The sequence below is a fragment of the Vombatus ursinus genome, unplaced genomic scaffold (assembly GCF_900497805.2).
Source record: "Vombatus ursinus unplaced genomic scaffold, bare-nosed wombat genome assembly UNPS02014808.1, whole genome shotgun sequence".
In the NCBI taxonomy this organism is placed as follows: Eukaryota; Metazoa; Chordata; class Mammalia; order Diprotodontia; family Vombatidae; genus Vombatus; species Vombatus ursinus.
In genome coordinates this window covers 6,152,265-6,166,474 of record NW_020954586.1, presented here as the reverse complement: position 1 = coordinate 6,166,474, position 14,210 = coordinate 6,152,265, and the positions used below count along the sequence as shown (strand labels likewise).

Genomic DNA, 14,210 nt, shown 5'->3' with positions numbered 1-14,210 from the left:
CTCTCTCTCTCTCTCTCTCTCTCTCTCTCTCTCTCTCTCTCTGTCTCTTCCTCCCTCCTTCCCTCCCTCCCTCTCACCCTCTCTCTGTCTCTGTCTTTCTGTCTCCCCCCCCTCCTCCTTCCCTCCCTCCCTCTCACCCTCTCTCTGTCTCTGTCTGTCTTTCTGTCTCTCCCCTCTCTCGCTCTCTCTCTTGCTCTCTCCCCTCCCTTTCCTCTCTCTTGCTCTCCTCTTTTCCCCTCTTCCCCCTCCCCCTTCTCCAAACCACCCTTGGGAACCCACGAATGGAGCTGTGGGTCTCGTTTGTCAGACAAAGCTTTTAGACACAACTAAGAAAGTGTGGCTGCAGCTAGGAGGGGTACTGAAGTCAGCTGGTAGTTTGGGGGGTTGCTTTCAACAGCCAAGCCTCTAGAGGGGTGTGTGTGTGAATAGACAGACATAGATAGATGGATAGATAGATAGATAGATAGAGAGATGTGTGTAAATCAGAGATGTGTTTAGGGACCTGTGTATATGCACATACATATGTGTGTTTATATTTGACCTTAAATTTGTATTTGTATTTGTGAGTACTTAATTGTATATTGTGTTCATGCATATATATATATAAATGCATATACGTGCACCTATCCAACCCTATGTATGCTTATATATGAATATATATGTATGTGTGTATATACAAGAGCTTATAACTAGCCTTACATCAGGGTAACTGTGTGTGCATATATTTCTATATATGTATATGTGGAAATAAAGTATATGCACACACATATACACATGTGTTATACCGTGTGTATTTAACTGCAAAAATCCTTTATGTATTTATAACCAACATAATTTGTTTATATATTTAGGCACATGTGTATGCATCTGTATGAATATATAAAAGTATACACCCAGACCTACATTGCTATATATGTGTACAACCCCAACCCTATATGTATGTGTCTATGCATGCATGCATATTTAAATATATGTATACATCTGTGCCCTATGTGCATGTATGTTTGTGTGTATGCATATTTGTTTTTACCTAACCTTGTGCATCTATAAACATAGAGTTGGATACATACTTACACAAATACACATATTGGGCTGGGTATATAAGACACCATTCTAGGCTGTTAGTTGATTTACACACACACACACACACACACACACAGAGATGTTTTAAAATTATAAAATGAAAGTGAGGAATCCAATCCAGACACCAGTTCCTAAAACAAACACTTATCGGGTCTGGAAGCTTCAGGTAATGTTTGTTGTTGGGCTTTTTAAGGGACTGAGCAGCCCAAGGCCTTTCATTACTTTCCTGTTGTCTATCATTCTGGAATGAATTGAACTTAATGAGCTGCTTAATCAGAATTCCACCTTTGTTGGAGGTGTTTGGCCTATATTTTTTTTTGTCACGTCCTTAGAATCATTAAATAAAATTTAAAAAAAAAGGATTCTAATGATCATTTCCACCATAATCTTGGCAATAGGAACTCTGGGGAACAGCTGCTTTCTGCTGACACAAAGTAAACTCTAGAAATTGTCGGTTTTCAAAATTTTGAAATATTTTTGTGTAATTAAGTAATGACCCTGCTAAGGGTTGCCAGGGGAAAAAGCACATTGTTAAGAGATCTTCATCCTTTATTAAACAGAAGTGGACATTTCATTTGAATTAATGAATTGAATTATGAAGAGTTTGTTTGGCAAATCCGAGAGAGGCCAAGCTGAAGGTTGGGGCACAAGTCCTATTTTGGGTCCCTTGTGGGATTGGTCGTCTTTACTGAGCCTGCTCGTCCTAGCCATTCTCATCATCAGTAGCTGGAAAGAGCAGTTAAACAGGACAGTCGTAGGTTCCCAATCAGTCATAGACATAGTGGGGAGGTTAGGAAGCTTAAGTGGAGGGGTGGGGATGGAAATAGAGGGAATTTGTTGGAGTGAGCTTTCTAAGGAAGGGGAGCTTTTAGGGCTGCCCTGTGGGATAGCAGCCTACAGGGGGCGATGATAGAGGGAGCCTTGACTCTAGAGACAGAAGACCCAGGTGCAAATCTGGTGGTGATTATGAGTGTGATCTTGGATAAGTTATTATCCCTGTGCCTCAGTTTCCTAATATGCCGAATGAGGAGGGTCAGACTAGATGGATCCTAAGGTTTCTTCCAGCTTTCAGCAAGTGAGTGTGATGGCTAGGCACATAGGCCTTTCCCCCAAAATACCTGCCAAGTGGTTGACTGGTAACGTAAACAGGAAGGTCTGGTATCAGGGTCCTAGGGTGTCTAGTCTAGGGTGAAGGGTTGGACCAGTTGCATTATTCACCAGGGCCATGATTCAAGGCATTGCCGGCTAGCAATCTGGATCATTTGGAGAAAAACTGGTTGGCATCCAAGGTGAACGGGTGGTTTTTTTATGCTTACCATGATAGGTTAACAGCTGGAAGGGACCTTAGTGATCATCTAGTTCCTCATTAGTTTGTTGTTATTCAGCTGTGTCCAACTCTTTGTGACCCCATCTGGGCTTTTCTTGGCAAAGATACTGGAATGATTTGCCATTTCCTTCTCCAACTCATTTTACAGATGAAGAAACCGAGGAAGATAGTATTAAATGACTTGCCCAGGATCACACAGCTGGTATCTGAGGCTGGATTTGAACTCAGGTCTTCCTGACTCCAGACCCAGTGTCACCTAGCTGCCCCTCATTATACAGATAAAGAAGCAAGTTCTGGGAGGGTGACTGACCCCAAGGTCACACAGCTAGTGTGGGGCAAGGTGGGGTTTTGAACCCTGGTCCTCTGACCCCAGCTTCCACTGGGCTATGCTGCTGCCTTCTTGTGATAATTACCAGGGTAATTTCCTGTCTTTGTTACTGCTGTGCTTTTGGACATCATGGGTATTGCTTAAAAGGTTGGTCTGCTGAGATAGTGACAGAGCGTCTCTTCTTCCTATCCCCTGGAAGAATAAAGGAACATTTCGGGGTAGCATCTCTGCCCTCCTACAGATCAATCAGTTCAGTCCAATCCAATGAACATTTATTGAGTGTCTACCAGTATGTTTCAGGCATTGTGCTTGGTGGTAGAGACACAGAGATCATGATTAAAACAGTCCCTGCCCTCAAGGACCTGAAATTTTGATTGTATTTTACTAGTCTACTTATGAAGCTGACATGGGGGAGGAGGGGAAGACCTAGTATATTCAGGGTTCTACAAGCTGCAAGTCTATGTCTTCCATTGGCATGGGGATCATAGTTAAACCCAGAAGGGCTGGATTTGGAGTCAGAGAAAGTAGCTGCAAGTCTTCACTCTGCCACTCACTGCCCAGGTGACCTTAAGCTAGTCTCCACAGGCTTCGGTCTCTGCTTAGGGAAAGTGAAGAGATTGGACTTAATGGTCTTGATCTTCTGGTCTTTGTCTCTTCCCATTTCCCTTCACTATTCTCTTTCTGGAAGACTGCTCAGATTCCTTATGTGCACATGGCTATGTTCACAGATACAGGGACACACAAACACATCAGTGATGGAGCCATGGCTCTGGTTGGAAAAGTGTAAACAGAGGAATCTCTCAGGGACTTACCTAATTTCCCATTGTTACAAACAACTTGGAAGAGGCATGCACAGAGAAACCTCCAGGGTGCAGATCACATCAAGCTTTTCCAAGTAGCCAAATGCCAGGTCTGTTGGGACAACCACAAGAAGCACTTGAAGAGTTGGTGACCCGATGAAAATTTGGCATGGGAATTTCTGGATGGGCAAGTTTAAAGGAATGTGTTTGAGGAAAGTTAATGAATGAGTGAGTGAATGAATGCAAAAATATTTTTTAAACACTGTGTTCCAGACATGCTACAAATACAAAAGTGAGATAATTCTCGCTCTTTACAAGTTTACATTCTCATGGGGAGACAACCTACATAGCAGAATGGTGGCCAGAGATAGGAATGGTAGTCTGGAAAAAGATGGTGAGTGGAATGATATAGCATGATCCAAAGCTATTTTGCTCCAAAGTGATGGGCTCTGAGAAGTCCATTTGTGCCTTCAGAAAGTCACTGTAGACAATGATATAAAGTCTAATGTGTTGCTGTTATTTTTTTTTTAAGTGCAATAAAGTACGAGGTGTCACTGGGAGAACAGTGGGGAAAAACCTAATAGATTATTCTCTCCTCATCCCGAGCTGTGGTACAGCCTCATCTGGAATCTTGCTTGAGGTCTCCTGGAAAGAATAGCAAAACTGGATATTTTCCAAGAAAGATATCATGAAGCTGGAGAGGAACAATTAAACTGCCCAGGCATTTAGGAGGATGGCCTTTTGAAGGCAGTTTAGGACTCTTCACTCTAGAAAGATGAAGACTGAGAAGGGGTATGATCAAAGTCTCCAGAATTATGAATCTGGGTTTAAGTGCTAGGTTCACCAAGTCTTAGCCATAAGACCTTGGGAAAGTCATGTCTTTTTTTTTTCCTCTTAAAATAGAAACGAATTCATTTTACAAGCATTTTTTATCATTCCTTCTCACTTCACCCTCTATTGAATAATTTTAAAAGAGAAATGTTGAATCTGGAGTTTCCAGTTTGATATCTATCATCTGATGACTTCTCTGACGCTCAGTTCCCTCATAACAAATATGCGCAGTCCAGCAAAACAAACTCCCACACTGGCCATGTTCAAAAACATATGTCTTTCTATGCATTTTAAGTCTATCATATATCTCCGGTAAGAGACGAATGATGTTCCTCAGTCGTCTGGAACTGTGGTTTAGCATTGAATGAAGCAAAGGTCTATAGTCTGAATTTCAAAGTTGTTTTTCTTTCTGTTTGACTACTCTTTGGGGACTCTACCATTTCCCCCTTAATTGAAAATAAGGGGAACATTTGCCCATCTTCAGGAGTCTGCCATGCTTTATTTATTATTTCTTAGGTTTGTTGGGACTCAATCAACAAACATTTATGAAGCATCTACTGTGTACCAGGCACTGGGTTAGGGATTCAAAAAAATGAGCCAGCCCCTGCTTTCAAGGAGCTTCCATTTCACGTCATGTTCACAGATAAGTAAATATAAGAAATATACAAAATAAACAGATTGATTTTTTTGGGGGGGAGGGAGGATGTGGAATACTGTCAACTTTGGGAAGTAGAAGAGGATTCTTAAAGGAGGTAGCATTTGAGCTGACCTTTGTGAGCAAGCTAAGGTTCCAAGAGGCAGAGATGAGGAGGGAGACTTCCAGGCATGAGGTAGAGTGGGGGAGAGGGACAGCCTGTACAAAGGCACATGGTAAGTGCTTAATAAATGCTCGTTGACTGACCAAGATCGGTTTCAGGCTTTCAGTGGGTTTTGTTAATTCGCTTCTTAGCAGAGGAGATCAATCTTCGACTTCCCTCGGCACCCAGTGAAGGATTTCATACATAAGTGTATAACAAACATTTTTTGTATTTGAATTCCCGGGGTGCTGTTTGTCTGGGTCCAGCAATATGAAATCACTTAGGACGACTGTTTTCTCTCCCCGATTCCTCATCTATGTTGGCAACAATTTCCTATTTTTGTTGTTTGTTCCATACATTTTGGAGGGCTCTTCCCTAGAAGATGAATGGGAAACACGAGTTGAATGCTTAGACGGTGAGTTAGACTCGTAAAGATAGCCTAATTTGACTCTCTAGAGCTAGGAAGTGGAGGAGTGGAAACCAGGGCAGTGGTTCTTAGCCTGGGAGCTGTGAGCTTATTTGAAATATTTTGATCCCTGTATTTTAATATAGACGGGTTCTTTTTAGATCCTCTGCATTTTCTTGTATGCATTTAAAAATGTGATTCTGAGAAGGGGGCCTTGGGCTTCACCAGCCTGCTGCCAGCTGGATCTGAGAGTGATACAGAAAAGGTTAGGAGCTCCTGAACTAGAGCCAGGTCCCCAATTTCCAGTCTGGTGCTTGTGGGACTAGAGCTGCTGGCTGCTTTGTTCAGAGTGTGGACAATTATATCCTGAAACTGAATAATTCAGAGTGGCTGGTGAATGTGGAAATCTCTCCCTCTGTTTTTGTTTTTGAAATTTGCAATTGTTCCTCGTCCTCCTTGTTTCAAATACCAGCTTTTTCGAAAGCTGTCTTTGTCATTGGAACCATTATCTGCAATCTCAGATGGCTCCATGCTTTGACCTTCCTGCCACCGTTCTTACAGGGTTTCGCCTTCATCTCCAGTTGGATCACATGCTCTCTGAGAGAGCTGCGTCTGTCTCCAGGGAGGCTGGGGTCAGACACCAGCTCAGCTATTGCCTACCCGGGGATCTTGGACAAGTCACTTTATTTCTATGAGCCTCAGTTTCCTCATCTGTCAGAGCAGGGAGCTGAAGTGGATGACTTCTGAGGGCCATTGGGGTTTGAGCTCTGTGAGCTGGCGATCTTTCGTAGACCTGTTCTTAAAAGCTGGGCTCATCACAGAGTGCCCTGCAGCCTCACTGGCTTTCTTCCAATCAGAAGATCCTTGATCTCCAGCTGGAAGGAAACTTAGAGGCCCTCAGTCCAACCCCCTCTTTTTCAGAGGGGGAAACTGAGGCTGGGAGGTTGTTACTTTAATAGCTAGCATTTATATAGTGCTTTACATTTATCAAGTACTTTACATGTCTTTTCTTGTTTGATCCTTACAACCCACCCTGGGAGGTAAGTGAGGGAGATCACAGATCTGGAGAAAAGCGAGTGATCTAGTCCAACCTCCCCCTGCCTTTTTTTTTTGCTAGGCAATGGGGTTAAGTGACTTGCGCAGGGTCACACTGCTAGTGTCAAGGTCTGAGGCCGGATTTGAACTCAGGTCCTCCTGACTCTAGGGCCAGTGCTCTATCCACTGCGCCACCTCTTCCTTTTTACAGATGAGGAAACTGAGGCCCAGGGAGCTTAAGGGACTTAATATCATAGGAACATAGATGATGAGCTGGAAGGAACTTTAGAGGCCATTTAATCCAATCTTTTTAGTTTGCAGATGAGGAAACTGAGGCTCAGAGTGGTTAGGAGATTTACCCAAAGTCACCCAGGTCGGGTTGGAGGTGGGATCTGAACCCAGGTCCCAAGACTGCTCTAACTCCAAATCCAGCGTGTTTCCCACTGAATCGTGTTGCCTCATTCTGCCCTTCCTTTCTTTTCCTCATTATTTGTGCGCCGTCACATTTTATCGTTTTGATTCTCTTGTGAGCTGTGCTCCCCTTCAACGTCTAGAACATTTTTTTTATTTGGTGCCCACATCCCTTTGTGTGAAACAGTCTGTACGGGGTTGACTCCCATTGGCTCATTCTCAGGGAGTCCATTGTGAACACACTCGAGTCTGTCCGGGAAGGGTGTGGCTGACTTCTGGCCCATTCTGCAGCTAGGGTACATTGAGGTTGGAGTGATGTGATTATTCCAAAGTGCCTCCTGGCACCACCAGTCTACCTGCAGCTGCCTGCTTACTCTACCCATGAAATACCCTTAAGACTCCTCCAGAGATGGAGAGAGGGAGGAGCTCCCGCAAACAGCTGTGGCCCTACGTTCCCGTGGCTAGCTTACAGAGGAGCATGCATGCTGGAGGGCCTCGCTTGGGATGGCGGCAAGAGCAGCTGGCCACCTTGCTTTCCATTTCATTTAACCTGTCATAATGATAACGATCATGGTGATGATGGCTTTATATTCCTAGAGCAGGACAAGAGCTAGAGGCCATTTTTGTTAAGACCAGTGATGGTTGTGTCCAATATAGCCAGCGTGCAGCATATTCAGAATGGCTGTAGAATCTAGAAACCTACCTCTCTCTCTGTCTCTCTCTCTCTGTCTCTCTCTCTCTCTCTCTCTCTCTCTCGTTTCTCCCATCTCTTTCTTTGTCTCCTCTTAGCTTTGTGGCAGTCGACAAACCCATGGACCTCAGTTTCTTGCTCTGTTAAAAGGGGTATTTGGACTAGGTCGTTTCTAAGGCCCCTTTCAGCTCTACGTCTATGATCCTATCATCTTAAGCAAGTCACTACGTCTCTGCGCCTCAATTTCCTCATTTTTGAAATGAGGACGTTGAACTTCTTGACCTCTAATGTCTCTTCTAGTTCCAAATCTACATTCTAAATCTATAGTGGCAAAGAACCTTGAGTTCAGGCCGTACGAGGACCAATTAATTGAAGGAACTGAGGTGTTTAGCCTGGAGAAGAGAAGATGTAGGCCCTTTCTCTAACAATATGCTAACTATCTACCTGCAGACAGTGGAAATAGCCCTAGGTTTGAAGTCAGAAGACCTGGGCTCCAATTCTACCTTGGTTGCTTACTACCACTGTGTCCTTAGGTGAGTCCTTTAACCTCCCTGGGTCTCAGTTTCCTCATCTGTAAAATGAGACAGTTGGTTTTTTCCAGCCCTACATCTCTGGATCCTTGATTCTAAATACACAAAAGGCTCCAATCATTTGGAGAAGGACTGAGTGGGGAAGCTGTAGAGTGACCAGTGTAGGCTTGGTGTAGGAAATGCTTCGTCCCTTTGGGAGCTCTCACGGAATGGAGAGATCTGTCTTGAAAGGTAGGACTTCAGGCAAACCTTGCCCACTTCTTAGAAATGTTCTACAGGGGAGTTTTTATATTTTGTTTTTATATCACCTGCATTTCCCACTGTATTATTCCTGCCCCCTGCTTCCACAAAGCCATTCCTTATAGGAAAGAATAAAAAAAATGAAGAACAGAAAGTTAAGCAAAACTAACCAATCTATCTCGAAAGAGCCTGATGATATATGCTGTATTCCAGACCCATGGTCCCCCACCTCTGCAAAGAAGTCATGGGAGGTTTCTTCTTCTGTCTCTTCTTTGGGCCAAGCTAGGTTGTTATAATTCCAGATCATTCAGTTTTACTTTTTGTTCTTTTATGTTCTTGTAGTCAATATGTATATTCTTTTCCAGGTTCTGCTTAGTTTCCTCTAAAATCAGTTCATACAGAATCTTCCCATGTTTCTCCATAAGCATCCTACTCATCATTTCTTGCAGCACAGAAATGTTCCCTTGTATCCACGGACCACCATTTCTTTAGTCATTTCCTAGTTGATGGGTACTGACTTTGTTTCCCATTTTTTGCTACTACAAAATATGCTGCTATAAATATTTCGGCGTATATGGGAACTTTCTTTTTGTCATTGACTTCCTTGGGATATGTGCTTAGCAGTAGAATCTCTATTCAAAGAGTACAGACATTTTATTCACTCCCTTTGTATAATTCCAAATTGTGCTTCAGAAAGGTTGAACCAGTTCACAGCTCCACAAACAATGCACTGGTGGGCCTATCTTTTAAAAACCTGCCCTACATTCATCCTTCTCAGCTCTTGTCAGAGTTTCCAGTTAGTTGGGTTTGAGGTAAAACCTCAGGTTTGTTTTGATGTAAATTTCCTATGTTATTAGTGATTTGGAACATTCTTTTGTATGTTGTTGATTTCTTTTGAGAACTGAATATTTATAACCTCAGACTACTTAACTATTGGAGAGTGGATTTTGTTCATGCATTTCTGTTAGTCATCTGTATATTAGATATCAGATCCTTATAGGGATATTGGATACAAAGAATTTTTTCCCCAGATAGCTACTTCTGTTCTGGTGCTAGTTGTATTATTTTGTTTATGCAAAAAGCTTTTCAATTACATTTAATGGAAATTATCTATTTTATCTATTGTAACTGCCTCTATTCTTTGGTTAAGAATTCACTCCCTACGGGCAGTTAGGTGGTGCAGTGGATAGAACTCTGGCCTTGGAGTCAGGAGGTCCTGAGTTCAAATCCAGCCTCAGGCACTTGACACTAGCAGTGTGACCCTGGGCAAGTCACTTAACCCTGAATGCCTCACCAAAAAGCAAAGAAAAGAAAAAAAAGAATTCACTCCCTATCCATACTTAGGTTTATCTGCTTTTCTTCTAATTTTTATAGGATGTAATCTTTTTTGTTTGATTTCTTGTTTGTTCTTTGCTAGGCAATGGGGTTAAATGACTTGCCCAGAGTCACGTAACTAGTAAGTATCAAGTGTCTGAGGCTGGATTTGAACTCAGGTCCTTCTGACTCCAGGGCTGGTACTCTATCCACTGCACCACCTAGCTGCCCCTTACAGGGTATAATCTTTAATATTCTGGTCACATGACTATGATAATTCATTGTGAAATGTGCTGTGTAAGATGTTTGTCTAAATCCTATTTCTGCCAGACTGCTTTCCTTTCCCCCCAGAAATTCTTGTCAAATAGGGAGTTCTTTCTAAGGTAATTTATGCTGTGGAGTTCATGAGACACTGCTGGGTGATTTGAGTTTGATTACTTCTGGTTCTTGTCAATCTTTTTCCATTCATCTACTTTGCTACTTTTAAAATAGTACCAAACGGTTGTGATGGATACTTTATAATATAATTGTGATGAGTGCTTTATAATATAATTGAGATCTAGAAGTGTTGTTTATCTTAAAATTCTACCTTTTGGTCCTCCAAAATGAATTCTGTTGTTATTTTTATCTAGCTCTGTACAGCATCCCGTTGGTAGCTTGACTGATGTAGTACTAAATTTGCAAATTGATTTGGGAAGGTAATGTCAGTTTTATTATATTGGCATGGGCCAACCGTGAGTGTTGAATATCCTAGAAGGGATTCTTGGTCATGGGTGGGTTGGACTGGATGACTTCTGAGGTCCTTTTCAATGGAAGTTTCATCATTTCAACATCCTAAGCTTGATCTATTCTGCTATGATTATCATAATTACATCTAGTTAGTGGTTGACATTGCCACTTAAATATTTTTGGCATTTTAAAAATTCTTTCCTCTTGCCAGAATTGTCATCATTCATATTATAATGCCTCATTAATCAGGCAAAAGAATATTGCCATGGAATTGTAGTTTTATTAATTTAATTTATTAATTTTATTGATAAAATCAATTAATTTACTAACACAAAATTAATCACACTAGGCTAATAACATACTCTCTCATCAGGGGTCTTTTTTTTTTTTTTTAAAGAATGACTTGAAAGAAAAAAAAATAATAATCTAGCTATAATATGGGCAGACACCAGTCTACTTACATTGGTGCATGGAGGTCAGTCAGTCAGTCAGTCGGCTAGCATTTATAAATCATTCTCTACCGGGCTAACAACATGTCCCTTCCTACGGGTCTTGTTTTTTATAAACCGTAGAGAATGGTTTATAATTAGCCCTTCGATTCACCAGGGTAAGAAGACTGGTTTCTGCCTGTATTGCAGTTATCTTGTCTTACTTTCCCCTCCTCTAATCTTAGCAACATCAGCGAAACAACATGTCTACCAACAACAAAAGAAACATTTTAAACACAGAGACAAAAATAAAAATTAGTTGGATATAAAATTATAAACTCGACCTTGAAAAAAAAAGCACAGAATAACATGACATTCCTGCTAAAGGACAGCTCCTGCCTCCATGACTTTGCACAGTCTGTCTCTCATTCCTGAAATATTCTCCCTCCTTACCTCTGCCTCTAAAAACCTCTGTCTTCCTTCAAGGCTTAGTTCCAATATTACTTCCTATGCAAGGCTTGTCCTGGGGCCCAAGGACCTGGGTTCAAATCCTACCTTTGTTGGCCACATCACTTAAAATCCCTGGGTTTCCTTTTCCTCATCTGTAAAAAGAGAGTGCTTCTCCAGCTGCAGTTCTATGATCACACTAATGTCTTCCCAATTGTTAGTGGCTTCCCCATTTGACTTTGTGGCTATTTTGTATTTCCTTAACTTTCTGCTAGAATGTAAGCTCTCTGAGGGCAAGGACTGTTTCATTTTTTTCTCTGTGTCTCCTGCACTCAGCACAGTGTTTAGCACAGCCTAGGCCCTTCATAAGTCCTTGTTGAGTGAATGAATGAATTTGGACAAAATAGTAACAAACGTCCTCTTCTCATCCCTGTCCTTTTCTGAACCGTTTGCCTTCTGTGTATTTTTCCAGATTTTGTTGCTGCTGCCGTTGTGTGTTATTTTTATCATGATTGTAGCCTCTGTGTGTATTTTGTTTGGATTCTGCTTTCTTCCCTCTGCATCACTTTGTACAAGTCTCCCCATGTTTCTTTGTATCTTTTTGTATCCTTGTCTTAAGGAGAAACCATTCCATTTAGAATTGCAAATAGGTCACTGTAGAATAAGGAAACATTCTCTTTGTTATTATTTATTTACTCAGCAGACCCCCTTTCTGTGGCTACTCCCAAGCAGAGCCTCAGCCCCGCCCCTCCCCACCCTCGGGATGGTCTGTGGGGGACAAATTCTGAGCAAAGCAAAATCTGAATTCATGGCAGTTTACCCTCTTCCATTTTGGCCACCGATGTTGGAAGGTGTAACTTGGTTGTCCCTTGGGGGCGGAAACCTTTATCAGCCTCCTTTTGGTGAAGTAAAACATTCTTACATCCAATTGGAAGTCCCAGCCAAATCTACAGGGACATGATATAATGCAAGTTATAGGAGAATTCAGATGGTACATCGAGGTTTTGCCATGCCTTTTCTTATAAATTGCCAGCATCCACTTTGTATACTTTGTATTGTATCTGCCTTGTATATAACCATTTATGTATCCATTAGAAATTGGCTCTCCTTGAGGGCAGGAGCTATTTTAACTTTTTCTTTGTATCCCCAGCAATTTGCACCATACCTGGCATGCAGTAGGTGCTTAGTAAGTGCTTGATGATTGATTATTGTACACATCCTTGTAATGATGAATGCCAAATAGGTGTTGCTGCCTGTTCCTGCTCACTACAAGCTTCTCCATTGCCTGTGGGACTCTCTGCTTTCATTCTTTGGAGATTGTAGTATTCCATGACTTGAAGCCATATAATGTCACTGGGAGACACTCCCACTGGGAGAAGAGGGACAGATAATTTCATTGATATAGATGAGCAGGCTCCTCCTGTCAATGAAGGCTGGCGCTTTCTCTGTAAGAACTGCCTAGAACATTGAGAGGTGAAATAACTGGTCCAGGTCATCTAGCCAGCAGGTGTCGGAGCCTGGACACAGCTTTGAGGCCATCTCTCTATCTATGACATGAAGCCATCATTAAAAAGATTACTGTGATTCAGGGAGAAGCTTGAGGCCATTAAAAGCATTGTGTAGTTCCCCAAAGGTGATCGATCATCCAGCCAGCCCCAGCCTTCCACCTCCTCATCTCAATTCTTATCCCTGTTTAGCATCTGTCCCAGAAATGGGTCCTGATTTGTAGATGGTCTGTCCAACTTCATGTCATAGTCTGAACCATTGGCATTTTTCATCCACTTAGTTTTTCCTCTGTGGATAGTGAGGTTAAATATTTTTGAATGATTATGAATTTCATTTAGGATACAGCACGTGACAAGTTCAGCAGGAGAAATGTCTACAAAGGATGAGAGAGAATAGAGCTGTGTGACTAGAAAAAAGAGTTGGGCCCTCCATGCAGCTAGAGGATAACCAATAGACAGCTCGTGTGCCCCATTGGTATTTAGGCAATGTCAAGTTATCTAGCAAAAGGTCCCTATTATATTGGATTGGCCCCTGGTGGGAGAATCACAGAGATTTCATAGGCAGAGATTGCACAGTGGACAGGCATGAATGGGTCGCAATCTGCATAGTAGGAGGGAATACCTATATTAGTAACATAACAGATCCATCCAAGAATTGAGGGATCAAGGACCAGAAATTCTGGGTAAACAAGCCTTTACTGTGCTTCTCTTTGTAAGTCACTTTCTTCTCATTGACCATCCTGTTCCTTGAACAAAAGACTCTGCTGGTGTTTAACGGTACAGTAGAGAACAATCCTCGAATCTCACTGGCACATGACACTTCATGTTTTACAAACAACTTTGCTCCCATCGGTCTTTTGAGAGAGGTAGTGAAAGGATGGGACACTAAATGACCACAACAGCGACCTGCCTTTGGAGTCCCTGGATTTGGGTTCAAATGCTGCTTGTGATGCTTGCTACTTATGTGACCTTAAGGAAGTGCTTCATCACCCTGGGTCTCAGTTTCTGCGTCTATAAAATGAAGTTGCATGACATGTCCTCAGAGATCCCTTCCAGCTGTAGATCTCAGAGCTGCGAGGTACAGAGGAAAGGGTGATGCATTGGAAACCAGAGGATCTAGGTTCAAATCCTGGCACTGTTATTTATCTCCTGTGTCATATTAGGCAAGTGCCCAGACCTTTCTGGACCTTTGTCAAGCCTAGGTCCACTGGTTCTGATGTTAGTGGTCTTCCAAAATGGAGAATTTTAATTTTGTAGGAGAGGGGAAAAGAAAGGGGAGATCAAACCTGTGATTTTATTGGGATGAGG

At 42.1% G+C, this 14,210-nt stretch overlaps 1 protein-coding gene across 1 annotated transcript in view; it reads left to right on the top strand.

Moving 5' to 3' along the window:
• The window catches only part of CUNH3orf70 (chromosome unknown C3orf70 homolog), a 49,254-nt gene that overhangs the window by 817 nt on the left and 34,227 nt on the right, over positions 1–14,210 (top strand). The window lies entirely within an intron of this gene.